The sequence below is a fragment of the Agelaius phoeniceus genome, chromosome 9 (genome assembly GCF_051311805.1).
Source record: "Agelaius phoeniceus isolate bAgePho1 chromosome 9, bAgePho1.hap1, whole genome shotgun sequence".
In the NCBI taxonomy this organism is placed as follows: domain Eukaryota; kingdom Metazoa; phylum Chordata; class Aves; order Passeriformes; family Icteridae; genus Agelaius; species Agelaius phoeniceus.
Window position 1 is genome coordinate 5,078,441 of NC_135273.1, and position 19,938 is coordinate 5,098,378.

A 19,938-nucleotide genomic window follows, 5' to 3' on the forward strand; every position below is an offset into this window, starting at 1 on the left:
TCTGCCTGGCTCATTTTGGTTTCCATGAAACTCAAAAAGCTGAGGCCTGGCCAGGGTGATTCAGATCCTCATCTGGAGCTAGATGCCAGCAGTGTCCTGGCACTCCATCCTCCCATCCAACCACATATCATCTTAAGCACAAAATCCTGAATTTTTCTGATTTCTTCAATTTTCAGCATGTGCAGGCCATGGTTGTTACCTCCCACGATACATTATGAGAGTGAACATAACCTGGGTGTTGTTCCAGCTCTGCTCCTTTCCTTGTTGTTTTCTCTCTGGCTGAAACCTGTGCCTCTTTAAATTCAACTACTTTTTTTCTCCATATAAATAACAAGAAGATTTGGCCCAATTAACATTCTTTGTCTTATCCAGAAGTTAGGGATCTAGCATAACTTTCCATGCACTAGTTACAGATTTTAACATTAGCATTTACCAGCATCAGCTAGAAGCTGTTTTGTGAGGACAAAAAAAGGACTTTTGATTATTTTAGCAATCATTTCAGTGCTTGCTTTTATTTGACCATTATCAGCTTCCATCCAGAACGTTTATTTCTGCGTAGTTAAATACACAAACACGAGCCCACACACTTATCTCTGTACTCCTGCACATCCACACAAATAAACATTTCCAAATATTTCTGAGTGGTGATGAGCTCCTGTCTCTGAGAAAGAGGCCCTCCACATGCTCATCAGAGGAATTGTGAGCCAGCAAAAGCCATGGCATTGATCATCAGACTGTTGTGAGGAGAGCAGCAACCCAGAGCTGAGAGGATTTGCAGGGTGTTGGTCACGACTTAGAATGAGGAGATTTGGTCTTGGTCCCATCTAGCATGAACAGAAAAGCTCTAATGATCTATTTTAAAAAAAATCTGAATTTATTTTTTTTTCTCTCTGACTAATTTTTGAAAAGCAGTGGCAGCCCCCATGCTTTTTTATCATGTATAACAGTGTTCTAGACATCACCTGGGAAAGTTTCCCTCCTGGGGGAAGGTGGGGATTGGGGACCTTTGGGGACTCAGTGGAGTGGGTGATGCACCAGGCTGCTTGGCAGGGTCAGGGCTGAGGCAATTCTGGCTTTGCAGGAAGCCTCAAAACCAGGGGAAGCTTTAAAGCCTGTGGCAGCTTTTAAGTGGCAGCCCCATGTAGCTGAGAGGTCCCTGAGGTGAGGCCATAAATGGTTGGTGGTTTCCATGATCTCACCTTTTGACTTGGCTGCCCTGCTCAGCCTCTGTGAGCGTTTACATGGAGCTGGCCCTTGGAAACCTGCTCAGTGTGAGGCCACAAGTGTGTGCCCTGGGTAAAAACTGGGGTTTGTGTATTTTTTTTAATGTTTTTGGGGTTCTAACTGGACTTGATCTCCTCTGTTTCATCCGGTAGACTACAGCTGGAGAAAGTAAAGCCACCAGTCATGGTGGCTCAAAAGGGAAGGATATTTGCCCTTCACCAGCTCATTCTATGGTTTTTAGAGATGTCTTTTTACTGATTATAGACAGAGGTTTATTCATTAGGAAAAAACTCTTCTAACCAATGAATAAGAAACATTAATATTTTTTCTATTTTTGCTAAAACTCCCAAGCATCTATTTGGAATATTCCATACTCAAAATGTTGGTGGAATAAACCATGAATCTGAATTTTTCAAGTGTCACATAGCTGCATTTATCAGCAGACAAGTACTGATTTCCACATCTAAAGTCTGGCCCCTCAAAGTCAAAGAAATGCTTCCAATGGTCTAATTTTTCTAGGTATTTGGTTCCTGCCAGTGAAGTTTTCTAAGCACCTCCACCCCTGCTTCTGCACAGAAACTGAGCCTTAACAGCATTAGGACTGGTTTCTATCTCAGCCCTAAGCCTATTTGGCTTCATAGGATTCCCTGCCTGTCAGTTCCAGGTAGATTTACTCTAAACTTATCCATTTTTACAGCACTCAAAAGGCTTCCTTTCATGTGCAATCAGATATAAGACCAGGCCAGTTGAGGGCAGTTGAATGTCACTCTGCCATTCCAAGTGAAAACGCTGGCACTTTCCTCAGGAATGCAGTGACTCCGGTCCCCAAATAAGACAAGACCAAATAAATAATGGCAATAGCAAACCCAAGACAGCTAAATTCCAGAGCAGTGCTTCAAAACTTGTATTTAAATCATTGCCCTTAGACCACCAATAAAGTTCTTACCTGCAGAGTAAGGAGTAATTCTTTTTCCTTTGGTTGAGGTGAGCCAACCCTTACACAGATGTGCTCTAAGCCCACTGAAATGTGTGCTGGGAGATTTCTCATGTGAAAGGTATTTCACTCTGCATGGGACAGCCAAACAACCCTTGGACAACTGAGAGTATCTGAAAATTAGACTTTAGCCTGTGTTTAGGGATGTTAATGCTCCTCAGAGGGAGTTTGGCTGTCCCAGACAGCCCAGACTGGCTGCAGGTGCTACCAGGAGGGGAAGGTGCTTTTCTATTTACTGCCACAAGCTCCTTACTGGGCTTTTTAATTGACTGATTAGGAAAACCTGCTTGGAGAAAGGCTGGGAGTGAGTGAGCTGCCCCAGGCATCTTGTCTGAAGAGGGGAGCTGGCTCTGGCTGCTGGGACCTGAGCCCAGCCCTCCTGCTGGACCCTGCTGCTCCTCAGCCCCGAGGTTCCAGTGCTTCCTGACAATGACCTGGCTCATTCTGGCTCTGCTTTGAGGCCACCAGCCATGTCCCATTCCACTTCCCTCGTTCCACCCCTTTCTGTGGTCCTTCCATCAGTGCTGTGGCCACCTCTGGTGCCATCCTGGCGTGAAAGCATCCCAGGATTGCACATCCAGGCAGCTGTGGAGCCAGGTCTCATCTGTACTCGTGTGACAACAGCCTCACCTTGCACGTGTGAGGGTCTGTGACACTTCATAGACCCCTGAGTCATCCTTTGGGCTGCTGGGGACACCTGGCTGTGCTGCCATGCAAGTGATGATCTCCTCTTTTTGGGAGGAAAGCTGCTGTGACTGCCGGACTCAGTGTGCAGTTTGGGCACACTCTGAAGCTAACCAGTCACACTATCAGGGAGAGGTCTGACTTTCTGAGCCTCAGATGGATTGGAGGGTACAGATGTGCTCTGTTTGCTGTGTTCAGGGCACACAAGGAGTGTGAACCAGGCCAAATCAAACCACTCAGAGCCCAGTGGTGCCAATATGCATTGCACGTTTCTCTCTATCACATTCTTTTTTTACGCCCCGTGAATGATTCTTGAAGTTTCTTGACAAATGGAGGCTCCCCATTTTACTTTCAGGCTCTTTAGTCAAAGGTTGATTCTGCTCTCATGCCTGACTTTGAATGCCATGGCAGTGTTAAAGATTGACCTAAAAATCAGATGTTTCAATGAGGACCTCGAGTCCTCCCAAGCACATTTGTGCTGTGCCCACCAGCCTGACAGATATTAATTATCAAAGATTTTGACCAACCCAGCCCTCTGGTTGCCTGCTTTCCTCAAGGATTTCAAGCCACCCTTGTCCTTAACACACTTTGTTCCTAAAGCCCTGTGGGAACCCCACGATATCACTGTCCAGGGCAGCACTGCTGAAGGCAAAGCTCATCTAAAGCTTCTCCCTTTAACTTTTCTGCCCTGAGCTCATCCACACAGTTGCCCACACATTTTTTTTAACGTGAGCAGCTGCTTTGCAAATATCTTTGAGAGGAAAGCTAGTCCTGTATTTCAAAAGTTCACAAATCAAGCTGCACTGAAAGGCCTCTCCTCTTTAACCTCAGCCTTAAGCATCCTCAGCATATCATTAGGAAGATTAGCAGAGCCTTTAGCACCCCACTGAATTTCCTTATGTATGGAAAGGCCTGGCAGATCAAAGGAAACATTACTTCAAATAGCTTGTGACTTATCTTGTGCTTACCCTAGCACCGCTGGCCTCTCAATCATCATATTTTCTTCCAGTAGGGATTGCTTTTAAAGACAACAGTTTATCCTCCAAGATCCTTGTTTTGACCCTTTCATCTTTCCCAACGTTCCCCTTGCTGAGATGTGCAATTAAAAGAAGGAACAAACCAAACAGCTGGTAGATAAAAATGTGCTCAAATTAAGAAAATAGCTGTGACTCGTAATTACTGCTTGGTTCTGCTAGTGAAGTGACTCAGAATCTGACTAAAATCATGTTTATTCTTTATAGATTTGCCTGGAATTTGGCAGGAACTCTTCACAAACACTGAGGTCAATGGAATTTGGCCTTCTCTGGCGTTTTCCAAGGAGGATGTGAAGGACTGCAGGGTGCTGAGGGGTCAGTCCCAGCTCTGCAGCCACATGTGGGTGTGTTGGGACCTTTCCACCCACACAGAGACCCCAGCTCAGGGTGTTCCAGCTGCAGGGCCCACCCACATGGACTGACTGCAAGCAGAGGTGTCTGATTCATTAGCACACCTCTTATAAAACTGTGTTATTCATCAGTTTAAGGTATTAATCACTTTCTATTTAAATTTCCTTCAGGGGCTTGTTATTTATTCTGTAGGTGGGTTTTAGCATGTTGTAATACGAAGTCCACTTTCATTTAATCAGCTTAAAATATTTCCAGGTTTATTACTTACATGTAAATCTGAATTGAGATATATACACAATAACCAAGGAACATGGATTTGCAAATAAGATGTTTGACCTTTACTTTTTTTCAAAATTACAGGACTGGTAACTGCTGCATAAATGAGTCATCTGAAGAATTGAAAATCAGGTACACAACTGTTACTCCAACATATCTGTTTCAGTCAAGCATCAGCTGCTATTTCCATTCTAAATCCCATTTTCATGGATATATAATTTGATGTTTTCAATTATATGGGGCTTAAACTTCCCTTAGTACTCTTAACTTCACAAATAAGCATGGCAATTCGAAGTTAAATGACTGTGCTTCAAAAAGTGTCATTTACCAATAAAAGGATAAGATTTGTGTTCTAAGGTTTGGGTGGAAATGGTGAGAAGGAGCCTTGTAAAACTATGGTTTAGATTGGTTCACTGTGGATTTAACCACTGAACAGCATTTTAAACTGGGTTTCTTGTTACTTCCATTCCACTTCTTTTCAAATTAACTTTCAAACCCCGCACACTTTAAACAGCTGGGAAATAAATCATCTAATAGATATCATCAATCTCCCATCCTCAGACAAACAGGCTATGTAAACAACCTAATGCCACTTATCTGCAATTAAAATCAGTATCAGACAAGGAAACATGGAGTTTTCACAGAGTGATCCAGAATACTTCAAGTCAGAACCAGTGATATTTTTAAAAATTATGAGCACTGTGGTCATAAATTTTATGTCACTTAACTCAGAGATAGCTGCCTCCTATCCCTGATGGACAGAGAAATGTGCCCTTCACATTCTGCTGTCATGTAGATATTAAATTTCCCAAAACTCCAGTGAAATACCAAAAACTAGAAAGAAAATCATTGAGCCCTATTGTTTTCAAGAAGAAAAAAAATCCAGATATTAGATTTTATTTGTTGTCCTTGGCATCTAAGGGCAAGGCCTTCCTATTATAATGCCAATTTTCTCACCAGTTCTCCTGGTGTATTTTGTAATCTGTTGGCATCACTTTGCCTGCAGATAAGGGAGGAAAACTAGAAAGATTTGGTGTCCTGGATCCAGCAACCATCCCTTTTCAGGCTGGACCTCAATGGTCTGGGGTCTCTGGATATTGTGGCAGATTTTCTGGCTGGAGTGGAGCAAGAATGATTAGATCCCCTTTACTCAACTTTATTTAGTGCTGAGCTGCTGGAACCCTGGGTGCTGAGAATTTCAAACTTTCTGTGCTTAAAGGCACAGACCCTCAAGAGAACACTGCCACTGACCTGAGACTGTGGGGAAGAATTTCAAAATTAATCGATAGCACTGGATTATGGGTGTGTAGTTAGTTAGAAGTGTGTAATATCACAAAGTAGAAAACTTAAAGTTTAAGGTTTTAAAACATAGAAATAAATATGAAGCAAAATAGAAGTTTTAAGGCAGAGATGAGGTGTTCTTCTTTACCTTCTTCTTCCTTCTTCTTCATAGGTTTGGGTGATGCTTTGTAATAAGACAGAAAAGTCCACATTGCAGGCTTCAAGAGAACAATTATTAAGTTAAAAAGGATAATGATCTAAGTATCATTCCTTAATTAGATTTTTTTACTCTTAAAAGACCTTGCAACAAGAGATAGTGAACCATTTTGTACCTTACTAATGAAAAGCTACCAAACTCATAGTTGTAAAACTGTTTTACTGATAAGAAATAATAAACACCTAAGTCCAAACATAAACTACAGTCTCAAGTGCCTTGAATCCAAACCTCAAAAAATCAATACTGAGCCCATCTCCTAAGTTTTGCCTGTATTTGTTTGATGTATTTGGGGTGGAGGGGGCAAGTTCTGTCCCAAAAATCTCCGAGTTAATCCTGAGCAGACACTGGGACTTTCTCCAACCCCTGTGGTGCAGAGTGGGGAAGGAGGCGAGCGCTGCTGGCGCACAGCTCTGAGCCCTCCTCTGCAAAGATCCAATGGTGGGCTCCAATCGTGTATCATTAGCATTCACAGGCCTCATTTCCTGCCAGCAACAGCCACTCAGCACTGAAAAATCATAATTTCACAGTGGATTGCCATGCAAGTCGAAATAAATCCCCGAGGCAGAGCACGGCACGCTCTGTCCCGAGGCACAGCAGAAATTCTGCTGAAGGAGATTCTGAGCACTCTGCCTTCAGTGGTCTCTTTTTACACACATAAATTCTTTTTTTTTAATCTATTTTTATGTGTATCTGCATGTAAATAAGTGTATATGAGAAGTAGAAAAGTGCCTTGGGAGTAGAGCTCCCTACGAATGATAGCTATTATTAGACAGAAATATGAGACTCTGTTCCACCTCTGTACCAGCTGTGTTAAAAAGCAGCTTCAAGGCTCTAGCAGCACTAAAAAAGCTGGCAGTGCACTTTTCTTATCTCTGCTGCCTGCAAAGAGAAAATTAGTAAAGGCTCCCTGATACTGAGCAATTGAATGTGTTTACCAAAAGGAGCCATCAGTGACACAGAATTCTGCTCTGGACTCTGTAAAAAGATTGTATAAACATCTGCCTTATCATTTACAGTACATCTTTCCCATGCACTTATTTTTTATAAGTATCTTAAAATACCCAGCATGTTCTTGCCATTGTATTTTTAAGAGTATTTTGAGCAGATAAGCTATTTCCTTACTGATGCTTATATTCTGCTGAGTCAAATATTTGCACTCAATTCAAAAGTAACGATGAAAGTTTGACATTTTAGGTTTTCACTTTTCTTCCAGACTCACAAACAAGAAGTAGTTTCCCCAAATAAATCTTTTCTACAGGGCACCTTTGGTCAGAGAGCTTTGTAAACACAACTCGCAGAGTGAAGCAGCACAGGGCTGAGTTCAAGGCTTCCAAATCCACAATAAAATTAAATAGTTAATTGGGAAGATGGATGCATTTCAGAAGATGTAAGAGCCAAGAATGCCTTCTGCCTTCACTGAAACTGGTAATACATGTTTTTTTCCTTGTAGCCCAACACAGAACCAAACAGAAGAAAATACTCTCACAAAATATTTTGGTATTAGAATGATGACATTCTGATTGTTATTAATGGATGTGAGACCAGCCTTTCATCTCACTGCAAATTATTCTTCAAAACCAGCATTAAATCACACATTGAGAGTCAGAGACCTCTCACTCAGGCTGGGCTGCTGTGATTTGTTTCCACTCCACAGGTTGTCCACATATTTAAATGCAGTTGTAACACTGCAGAGCTGATCTCACCAAACTCCGTGTGTCCTAATTGATCTTTGTGGTGATTGTCTGCCTTTAGATCACGGTGAAAGGCACATTTTGGTGTGTAACTATGGCTGAAAGCCAAGGCTAGACATGAAACCTATTTTTTAACATTCTGGTGGTAGCATCTATGAATTGTTCAGTGTATGCTGCTCTGCCACTTCATTTTGTCCTTTAAATAGGCACCATTTTTGCTCATACAAGGTGTGTTTTTTCCACCTTCTATGTAGGCTGCATCTCCATGATGCAATCCATAAAAATAACACCAAGGGGTAAACCTGGGTGCTTTCTTGGACTTGCCAGGCTGTGAGCACAGGGAGGGCACTCAGATCACCAGAGTGAAAACAGAGGTGTGAGTTTGCTCTGCAAAGGTGGCAGGTGCATTGCAGGACTACAAAGGGGACCTGCTCCTTTTGGGAACCTGCCATAAACACAGCAGCTGAGGCAGGAAGGGCTACAGTGAGCTCATGTTTATTTTAGTGCTGTTTGTTGCTCTGCTCAAAGAACTCCCCTGATGATTTTGACCTCAAGTGCTCACTCCAAAAATGCGTCTGTGTGTAAACACCACCTGCCTGGTGGAGCACACCACGAGCCACTGCTGCCACTGTGTTACTTTCTTATCATTCATAATGTGGCAATGGGGCTGCCAGGCTCTGCAGATGGCAGGCATGTGTGCACAACATCCACATTTTATAGCTCTGATCAATAAAATAAAGGCTTTCCCTCCTCTGATGGTAAAAAAATTGTCTCTCTTAAGTTACTGGTTAATCTCTGTCCCTGTAATTTCCAGATGATATTGTCTTTAAATATTTGCATTTAATTTTGGCATTGTTGAGCAGTTGGCCTACGTATTAGATTTTCCTAGAGCCAACATTTTCTTGGTGTTATCTAGAGTTTTAATTTATTAGCTCCCCTCCTGAGTGAAGAATTAACTTTGATCTTCTCTTATCTGCTCTTGTGTTTGTGGTGAAAGTATCTTCTGCATAATAGGAATAAGCAATTCCTTATTTTCTGACGTTATGGGGGAGCTCAGAGGTTAAAATCAGCCCTTCAGCTCAGCCTGTGGCACCCCAGGGCTGCAGAGCCAGCCCACCTGAGCTGTGCCCCTCTGAAGGTGGGAGCAGGAGCATTTCACACCATGCCTTGGCTTTGGGCTCACTGTGTGGGGTTTCACCTGGTTTATCCTCTGAATATGCAGGAATCTCCAGTGACTGCATTACCACAAACCCATTTTTTTATTGTCCTGGCTCTGAACAGGCAAATGGTTGAATCTCTTCAGGGGTCGAAGAAGGAGAAATATGAAACCTCTCAGAGAGCACAATAGGCAAAGCTCAGTCCTGTTTTCCTTGAACAGGCTAACTTGTATTTTCTATCAAATATTTTCAAATATTTTTTATCTCTCTTGGCTCTTGAAAAACAGCTCCCATAAAACTGCAACTTCAGGCATTACAAATAAAATCTGTGCCTATTTACTTATTTGTTCAAGCATTATTCAGGTGTCAAATACAGAAGAGGGGCTTTCTGCCCAGAGGAGCCATACCAATCATGCAGACTTCAACAGTGGCAGTTTCCATAGGTTCAGTTAAATAAAAATGTGAGGGAAGTGATCCCAGTGAAGGTGTGGCTACCTCAGCCCCCTCTCTCTGGTGGCATCCCAAGGCACAGAGCAGGAGCAGAGCAGGCACAGACAATTCCCCCACTCTGACTCTCCCCATTTCTGACCGCTCTCAGCCTCAGGTGTGCTTTCCATGACTTAACAACCCTCAGTGATTTCCATTCCATGGACTTGTCCAGTTTCCCCTTCAGCATCCCCAGTCCCATCCCTGATGACTTCCCAGGCCCTGTCAGTGCCTTGTCAGCTCACAGGGACAGTCCCCGTGGCCTTGGTGGCTTCCCAGGTGGGAGCTGAGTGGGTGACACCCTGCCACCATTCAAACACTGCCCATGTCCCAAAGGACAGAGGTCCCAGGTGACCACAGCATGGATCAGACAGCAATTGCCCCGTGGGAATCACTCTGTGCTGGCAATGGGATCTGTATGTTCATTTTACACGGATGTGAGCAACCCATGAAAATCCCAAAGCAATGCTTTATTACATTTTCTAGCTCCTTCAGGATATAATGATTTAGACTGTAGAGTTTTGGATTTTAAATTTTAAATTTTAGATTTTAAATTTTAAATTAAACATGAATGCCTCAGCCACCAGAGGAATGGCACATTTTAGTGTGTACAGTGTTTACAGGATTGGTTCTGGAAAATTGTTTTTTGCAATGCAAATGCTTTCAGGGCCTTCTGGTTGTTGAACCTGACAGGAGTCCTCACTGATGTCTATATTCTGCTGAGCCCCTCTCCTAAGGTTTGCCTCTATTTGTTTGATGTATTTGGGGTGGAGGGGGCAAGTTCTGTCCCAAAAATGACTCCTAATCAGGAGTAATTTCCAGAGGATTTTTTTTTTTTCTGTAGTTCTATAAAAGCTTGTAAAAAGCATCACCAGTACAAGTGCATGCAGGAACAAATAAATTAATTACAGTGTGAGTTGTTGGAGGAGATAATGGCTCTCTCTCCTTGACCACATGCCATCCCGGAGAGATATGGAGCATCTGACTGCCCAAGTGCTCATTTACACTTCACAGGACCATTATTTACACATCTAAATGGTATTTTTATAGTCTTATTGAGCACTTTGAATGTCATCATTCTACTCCTTGGTTTAAAGATGGAACTCAAATCAAATTTCCATTTTGTGATCAGGTCCTTTTACATTAAAATAAAATAAAAAACGGACTAATTGAGGTGTCTGATCACAATTAATTCTTTTGCTCTCATTCCATTTGTTTTTTGGTCTCTGCAAGCGACATTTTCTATTTAAAAACTAAACACAATAAAGAAAATAAAGTCAGGAGGAAGGAAATGTGTAAATCTTTGTCAGCTTTGCATTGCCACAGTAAATGCAATGTGATATTTCCAGCATCCACTAGAAGAGCATCATTTTTGCTGCTGACAGTGTGATTACTCGGGTTTTTTTTTTTTTATGGGAGAAAAACAGGAGCTTTTCCCTGTGTTAAAATCTCATTTTCTTAATCTCATTCACTGGCTGGTACCAGCCTCCTCCAATTGGACATTTTTCTTCCCAAGCCATGCATGGATGTACATTCTGATCCTACTGTTAAATTTCATGGAAAAAAAAAAAATTGACCCGACCATGTCAGCACATTTTTATGAGTAAAACCCCAGAGTCTCTTATTCGAACTCCTGGTAGCTTATGGGTTTATGTGCAGCTTTGGTAAGAGCTTTTATATAAGTGAATGTGTTTTAAACCAGCATTTGTCAGAATTCTGTATTATTACATTTTTCCAATTCTGTTGATTTATGTGTAATCTTCTCATTTCCTCCCTCAGCCCTGTAAAAATGATCCTCACTGCTGTGCTGCTCACACAGCAAAACCTGGCCAACTTTGCTTCAGATGCCTGCTTGGCTCTATCCTGACAGTGTCCACATGCCAAAAATTCCCTCAATAATTATTTCTGCCTCCTAAATCTTCTTTCCCTGCTTTTCCCACTCCATGGAAACTCTTTCTTGACCTATATATGTGCCCTGTTTTAACAGTTTGTTGCTGTACTGTGGCTGCTCTCAACCTTGTATACATTTTCTTTTCTTCTGGATAACAAACTGCAGGTAACGAATGCACAGGCCTGTTAAAATTATTCCAGACTGTCGACCCCCATTCATTTTTTTTTGTGGGAAAATTCAAATGGAGGTCTTCATCCCCTAGGAAATCACTGCCTTAAATCTGTTGAGCAGTTTGAGTCTATGAATCTAACTTGTTGCAATAAATTAACAGCTTAAATGAATTTATGTATGCCCTTGTTCCTAAAAATATTTTTAAAGGAAAGTGCATGTTTTGTGTTTCCAAATTTAAATTCTGCAGATTTTTTAAATCCATTCTTTCAAAGTTTTTTTGCTTTTTTTTTTCCCCAAAGTTTGGCCCCACAGGTTACAAATTCCTTATTTGAATTATAATCATAGAATCATAAAATGGTTTGGGTTGGAAGGGACCTTAAAAATCTTCTTGTTTCAACACCACTGCTGTGGGAAGGGTGGCTTTATAAAATATATTCATTTGTTTTATAAAGGGTCCAAGTTTCACTGCATTTTCCTGTTTTCTTATTTCAAAACAAAAAATCCTTACCAAAGCAGCTCCCAAAATCCAGTAGGTGTTAGTTAAATAACATAACTCCTCCAAGTATGAACATTAAAAATTGATGAATTTTTAAAATAATTGAGTTTTTTTTTTCTACACTTCTGTTTATTACATTTATTATAATAAAATACATTTATTTTATCTTTATATACTTCCATTTCCCCTATTTATTTGAATCCTTTCATTCATTTTCCAGGAGCAGGATTCTACATTCCCAGGGAACATGAGGGGCCCCATAAGCAGTAAATGCTAAAAGTCCTTGGGTCTCTCAGGCCCCTGCCCCAGAGTGCTCAGGATAAATAACAGTGCAATCTTTAACCCCAGTGCCATATTTGGGTGTATTCACAATCCCAAATGTGCAACCCCGTGGGGTGAGGTGACCCTCACTGGCTGAGGGACATCTTCCAGGGCACGGAGGTGTCACTGAGCAGGGGTTTGGCAGCTCCTCTGTGGGCCAGGTCTTCATCTGCTCATTCCACATCCACCTGGGGCTCTGGAGGGCAGGACTTTATCCACACCCTGGACTCTGTGAGCCACAGTCTGACCCTGCAGCACAACCTCTTCTTCACAGAATGGATTCACAGAACCCCCAGGTTGGGAGAGGCCTTCAAGATCATGGAGTCCAACCCAGCCCCAACAGCTCAACTCAACCCTGGCACCCAGTGCCACATCCAGGCTTTGTTAAACACACCCAGGGATGGGGACTCCAGCACCTCCCTGGGCAGCCATTCCAGAGCTTTATCACCCTTTCTGTGAAAAACTTTTTCCTGCTATCCAACCTGTGTTTCCCTTGAGGCTGAGTGCTCTGGTTGTGTCAGTGCTGCTGGAGACAGAGCCCAGCCCCAGCTGAGCACAGGCCCCTTTCAGGAGCTGTGAGAGTGATGAGGGCAGCCCTGAGTCTCCTTTGCTCCAGGCTGAGCACCCCCAGCTCCCTCAGGGCTCCTCACAGGGTTTGTGTTCCCAGCCCCTCTGGATGTGCTCAGTGTCCCAGGGTCCTTCCCAGGCTGAGGGCCCAGAGCTGGGCTCAGCACTCCAGGTGTGCTCTCACCTGGCTCTGCTGTGGCTTTTCCTCTGGTTGTCACTTTGCAGCCTGGCTGAAAAAGAGCCTACAACCCCTTAATGAACTTGGTTTGGGCTTCCCATCCCCTCTGTCACCAAATGACTAATTACTAATTTCCAGCTATGAATAATTTACATTACATCCTCCTTCTTAACCTCAGGGGTATTTCCTTGGATTTATGTGCTTTAGATTTCTGCAGACATCTTCATGCTGCTGCAAAGGCTTCATTGAACACCTGCCTGAAATATAGAGCAATTTTCCAAGCAATATTTTTAAATATTTTACATCTGTCATGAAAATTAGGAAGTTTATCTCTGAGTAGTCTGTTAAATCTAATGTGTCAGATTGTTCTTTTTCTTATACAGGAGTCTTTAAAATCTGCTTTTCCAAAACTACAGGAGAGCTGCACTTCCCTACAGACTTGTTCTTGCCTTGTCCTTCAGTCTTCCCCCAAAAATCTCTTTGTAGAGCCTGGATTGTGATTATTGCAGTAGATGTTCTGGCTGCTACCGGCCAACCTGGTTATTCTGTTTTTTGTCACAATCCTTTCTGGTGATCTGGGCTGCCTACAAGTGCCCAAGGGGATGTTTTCCCCAAACATGTAATTATCCTCTGTTTGCCACTTCCTCTGCCAGGACCAAACCCCTGGCCAGTCTTTGATTAGTCAAATTTAGAGCCCATGGCTCTGTGCTGTTGATCTCTCTCCCCTGCCTGACCTAAATTCCATTGTACACCTGCCATGCTGCATTTGCTTAAACCTGGAACAAATTCTGGTTCTTGATGTACTGCCAGTCTCGGGTTTTAGCTTGGGGAGCTGACTGGGCATGGGGATTTGTCTCTGCACTGACTTGTGGACCTGCCACAGGACTGCTGTGCACGTGCCTCTGACTCAAAAAGTCAAAAAAACCCCAAAACTGGTGCTCCAGGGATGGAAGCACACCCCAGAGTGCAGCCTCTGCCCAGAGCCCCTCACTCCTCCTGCTGCTCCCAGTGTGGCTGCTCCTGCTTTGGGCTGGCACTCCCTGCCCAGGAAAGTCTGAGTGTATAAAACCCATTCAGTTGTGGATGAAAAAAAAATAATAAATAAATAAACCAACACCATGGAACAAGCACCTTCTGTAGAAGTCATATTTCAAAAAGTGTAGTTCAAAGTAAAAAGAAGTTTATTGGAGAAATGTGGTCACTGGCTCTACGTTCACTTCCCTTCTGGAAGGGATTTACATATTTATATCCTTGGTTTTTTCTAACACATGATGTAATCCATGTTTTTTTCTTACAAGTAATAACATAAACATCATTCTATAACATACAAATAATAACATGAACATTAATCTGTACTTGGGGCTATGAAGTAGGGTGCCACAGTTCTTGCCACCTTCAGATGAATATTTACTTTTACGATTTAAGCTGATCTATCCTTAGGGAAATTATTCAGAAACCTGACATATATCCAAAATTAGTGAACACTAGAACATTTTGATCCAAAGAACTTGGTCAGAGCCATAGCTGAAATATGACTGGAAAAGTCCAGTATCCACCAGTCTCATCCAGGTCAGCATGACACTGTTTTCCTCTAGAACAGGATCTTCTGGCCTGTCCTTGGAGCTCTACCTCAGCTGATCATGGAGCAGCACTCCCAAACATGGCACAGCTCTACTCTGCATTTTCACTAAACCTCAGGACCAGAATAATGGGCCAGTTGATAAATTGTAAATAATTCTCCACACCTGGAGACCCATGCGAAAGGTGGAGCATCCTACTCTTGGAAATAGGCCCCTAAATTATGCCAAAATCTCATTTGGGAATCTAAGTCCTGGAGTGGATCTGACCAAGGTGATATGATCCATCTGAGAGATGTAGAATCTAAAGCCTTCTATTCTTGGAATACATAAACCCCATCAATTTCCCCCTTTTTGGTTTCTCTCCAATATGGATTTTATTTTAATAAAATCTACTGTAAGGTGCAAAGTGGAACAGTTTAGTTAAAATCAGGACAATGGGAAGAGTTTCCAAGTAACCAGAAACTTTCATGGCTCAAAGTACATGAAACACATATTAATTATCAGTGCAACATAAGTTCAAACAATGAAAGGAAAGTATTGATGGATAAAATTGAAAAGGCTGGGACAGAGATTAAAATGAATTATTTGTGTCGGTGTGTCACCAGTGGTTTTTCAGGTGACTATAAATCTAAAGAACTTCCTTGTGTTTCATGAAGGTAGCATATATTCAAAAGTACTTCTTGATATTGCAGGTGGCACTGGAAACTGGAATTCAATCTGCAGTGTCTCCATTCGAAATTTTCACTGTTGTCAAAAATGAAGAGACAAGGAAGTGAATTCTTCTCAGTTGTTTGTTATTTGGGCCGGGAATTTGCCTTTGACATGTGTGTACAGTGCAAAGCTCCCTTGGGGTGTGACTGTCCTGTTAATGCTACCATTAATAATAATGTAAATAAGCTGTCAGCTCAATTCTTAAGTAATTCTGCCCTAAATCTTAGCTTTGATCTCTTCAATGTCAAAGGCAACACATTTATAGGACATTTTAAATGGTCTCATTCAGCTTATGCCCTCTGACCTTTCAGCAGGTGAAGTGTTGGAGGTGTCTGGATCCCATCTCCCTTCCACAAAATCACATTGGGGTAAAGCACAGGGAAGAGAGGGACCTCTGGGATCAAACTGAGATGGTGAAATGGTTGACATTAGGAAATAGGGGTGAAAATTGCCCCATTGTTAGATTTATTCTGGTAAATAATATGGGTTTGAACAATTTGGCTACTATTTTAACACTCAGCCATGAGGCTGCTTAGATTGATAATTTCTTTAGGGTCTGATTTACTTTTTTGTCCCTTGTCCTCATGACCAAGCCAGGAGCGGTATTGGTTATTCTGATACCTTTTACCACTAACAAAATCTCCACTCCGATCTAAACACTGCTTTTTCACAGATGAAAATTCTCAAAAACTTGGTTTTCATCCTGAAAATTTGAAAATTTCAAAACATCTTTAAAGCCCAGAAAAAAATCATCAACTAAGTTACTATAACATTTTTAACTCCACCTAGGGCACAAAGAGTTTAAACTGGATAGAAGATCTGGCATAATTATTTGGTTGATTCTAGAACAATTTAAATAATTACAGCTCTTCCATTTGAGATTGTATTTTCCAGAGCAGCACTGCACATTCCTGCTGATGGTTGTGAGCAGAGTTTGCCAATGTCCAAATCTCCCCGTTCCCCCTGCCCAGGAGCACAGCAGAACCCATGGCTTGGAACCAAAGCTCTACCATGGGCTGTCTTTAGGTCCTCAAGGACCTCTGGCAGGATCTCCAGGAGAAGGAGGCACGGGCTGAGGTTTGCAAAGGGGTGAAGGGATGACTGATACCTCACGGGCAGCTGGTGCTTGCAACCCTGTATTTTTGCCTTTGGAAATCCCAGAAAAACTGATTTCTGCTGACTGACAAGGAGAAGCAGGGCCTCCACATCTCTGGTGTCTTTCCAGTCAAGTTCCCAACTCCTCTGGGGCTTTTTAGTGCTGTAGCCTTGGAGACAACTAGAAAAAATCAATTACTGAGTCAATGCCAAGTGGGAAAACGAGACAAAGAGCCTTCCAAGAGCACAAAAAACTGAGATGAGGCTGAAAAATACAAACAAGAATGAAGAAGAATGGTAGTCCTACCTCATTCTGAAGTGGAGCTCACATAAAATAAGTGCTGATGGGTTTGTTTCCAAGTGGAACTCGGGAGAGAGTGAGCGAGGGAGATTGTGAAAGAAAAATCATTTGTACATTAAATATCTGGAGGGAGCACTTTCAGTCATGCTGGAAACTCCAATTTTTCCAAAGCATCCTGCAGCAGACTGCACTAATGCCTAGGAAGGAGTAAAGGTGTCTTGGATCAGGCAGCACCCAATATGTTTATGCAGCCCTGATGGGAAGAGACATGTTTATTCAAGCTGCTTGCCAAAATTATATGTGCTGGAGGCTGCTAAGGAAGGGAAAGAATTTATTATTTGTAACAGTGCAATGTTATATATGTAGAAGAAAACTCACCTAAGTAAAATGGATTCTAAGTCATTTCAAGCCAGGCTTTCACAAAGTGGAGGAGGAACAGGGGAGAGGAAAAACAGGGTGAGGGACAGGGAAATGCTTTGAGTTGGATTCTTACCTCACAGGAGCTCCACAGTGAGCAGGAATTGGGCACCAGAGTGTCTTGTCCTCCACAGAGGTAGCACCACTGTCCCACCCTCCCTCCCTTCCCAACACCACCAGTACCTCCATCCTTTAATGCCTCTCAGGCAGTGGGGCACAGCAAGCCAGCCCTGCTGAACTCCAAGTATTTTTCCTTGGGGTGAATTAATTCCCTGAATCAACAAACCAAGCAAGTTTGTAGGTATTATGGAAAATAATGTCTGCATGATTCCATTCCTCTAATGGAATAACATCGATATAATGGCATTACTCTGAGATTGCAGTATCTCATCATTAAGATGGAAAAATAAATAGCCAAAAACTCCATGACCTTGAAAGTTTGAAAAATTGCAGAGCAATCCTGCTAGATCCTGCAGTGATTCTGAAAAGCACATTTTCTAGCCAAAGCCTACCTGCTCTAAATTTTGGAGCTGTATCTTTTTGCTAGATTGAGCTGGATCTCACTATTGAAATGTAACTCATGTGCAAGAGCCTCGTATAATCTGCCTCAAGGAATTATTACTGCACTTAAAGCAAATTGTTTTGCAAGCACTGGGTTTCTGTTTTGTAATAAATCTAAACTTTCTTTGTCTTGCTTTATTTTGCTTCAGTGAACAACATCCCCTCATTGTCTTTCCTTCCCGAGATGTTTGAATAATTATTGTTTTCAAAGCAAGAGGTTTTGTTTGATTGAGTATAAATAGTTGTATAAATCTGCATGCCTCAAAACACACACAAAGAAAGACAGGGAGATGAGACAGCAAAGAGAAAATGAGGAGAGCAGATTAAAGGAGAAAAAAAGAGAGAAAATAGAATCTTTCTGTCTCAGTCACTGCAGCTCTTCCACCTGCATTTGTGATATTTTCAAGGAGCTTGAGATCCTGGTTCTCCAGAAGAACTTGGGAAGATGCAGATTTGTAGCAGATGATTTTATGGACACACATCCTGCATCCCTCTGTCTCCCTCACTTGGCTACACCCAGAGGCAAGCACAGAAGCAGGGTCCTGCAGAGTCAGCTGAGTCTGCCTTGTTTTTTAATTAAATGTGGGAATTCCCTTAGATATTGTTTTAACATTAAAAAAAAAATCAAATTTTTAACAGGAGCATTTCTGCCACATTCTTACCAAGCCAAACAACAAAGTGGGGAGTGGGATGAAGAAATTTACCTCTATCCCAGCCAACACAAGGACAGGGTCTGGCCATTTTTGTTTTGCCCCTTTCCTAGAAATTCTCTCACAGGGTGATCCTAAACTCTGCTCAGGGACTGGGTCCTCACCAGCCCATCCACCTGCATGGGAAAGCAGCACCCAGGAAGGAAAAGAGCTTTGGTTAATCTTCCTTGGGAGGTGGCATGGAAATGGCCATTCAGCAGGGATCAGCAGGGTGAAGGAGGAAGGATTTTGATGCAGGCTGTGTCCAGATGTGCAGCTGCAGTGTGGGGAATACCTTGCTTCACACAGCACGGTTTGCACTTCTATCAGGTGGAAGCTGAATTCTTTGGGGTTTTTCTTAGGCAAACAATTGCTGTGCTATTCTTGAACCAGCACTTCCTCCCTCTGGAAAAGCCCAGGCACCTCAGCTTCCATTCTTGTGATCCAACTCTTGGCTCCCCTGCTCAAGCAATGCATTTCTCTGATACTGTAGCTCAAGAAAAATATCAAATGCAATGAAATCTTAAAAATACTTAATAGTATAATTCAATAATAATCTTCAGGTTTTATAGGCAGAGATCTTGTGTGCCCTTTACCCTGTAACTTCACTGAAATACTTTGTAACTGAAGAAATTTAAAAACAAACCTATCAAAGGATTTAATTTTCCATGATTTAAGCATAGTTTTAAAGAACATTTCTCACTTACTGGCTTTGTGCTTTGTGTAAATGCATTAGCTGTTGCCAATATTTTTTAATCTGTATCTGCATTAACTCGTATTTACCATCTGTTCCTTAAATGGAGCCCCTGTAACAGGTTATGTTTAACATGAGATTAATGAAGAGAAATGGGCCTGCAATCACATTTTGTAGTGAACTGTTGTCTCAGCTCCACCTTTGGTGTCATTTACAGCAGGTGGGCAATGGCAAGGGATTTTGTGGTGGTGCCTCAGCAAAGTGGGCCATGGCCAGGCCCTGTGGAAGGTCACCCTCTGAGCTGTCAGGATTATCTGCTGGGAAAAATTGGTGCTGTTTCCAGTGGGAGGAAAATTCAGTGGAAAAGGGCAAATTGGAATAAGGAATATTTGTCCTGCAAGGGACAATTCTATTGGTAAGTCAGTATTTTCAGGTGAGGTGTTTATTAAGATTTCCCAATTTGAAGTAGCTGTCTTGGGGAGGTTTTAGCAAAGTCAATGTGTCATCTGGCAATCCAAGACATTTGTATCAAACAGGACACCCCAAACTCACAACTCCTGAATCTGTGGCTGCTTCCAAGGAGTTCTGTCTTAGGAGCACAGTCCCAAGTGCACAGATGAGAGTCCTCTGAGGACTAAAATGTCACATTCAAAAGGAAAATCCTGGTTTTTCCATTGTTTGGAAATGTCTTCCGTGCCTCCTAGAGAACATACAAACAAAAAGAAAGTAAAAACATACAAAAGAATATTCCAAGAAAATGTTGCAATGAAAAGAAAACGACAGAGAACTTCCTCTGTTTGGATCAGTAAATACTAAGAAAATCTCTACAAACAAACTCCTTTCAGCAAGGATAGCACTGAAGTTCACAGCA

At 42.2% G+C, this 19,938-nt stretch overlaps 1 long non-coding RNA gene across 2 annotated transcripts in view; it reads left to right on the top strand.

Moving 5' to 3' along the window:
• The window catches only part of LOC143694758 (uncharacterized), a 121,014-nt gene that overhangs the window by 96,475 nt on the left and 4,601 nt on the right, over nt 1–19,938 (top strand). The window contains exons 6-7 of one of the 2 annotated variants that reach the window (XR_013183420.1): nt 4,648–4,695; nt 6,017–6,260. This is a non-coding gene — a long non-coding RNA (uncharacterized LOC143694758). Of the gene's footprint in view, nt 1–4,647; nt 4,696–6,016; nt 6,261–19,938 lie in introns of those variants that run through there. The other variant, XR_013183421.1, reaches the window with a different exon arrangement.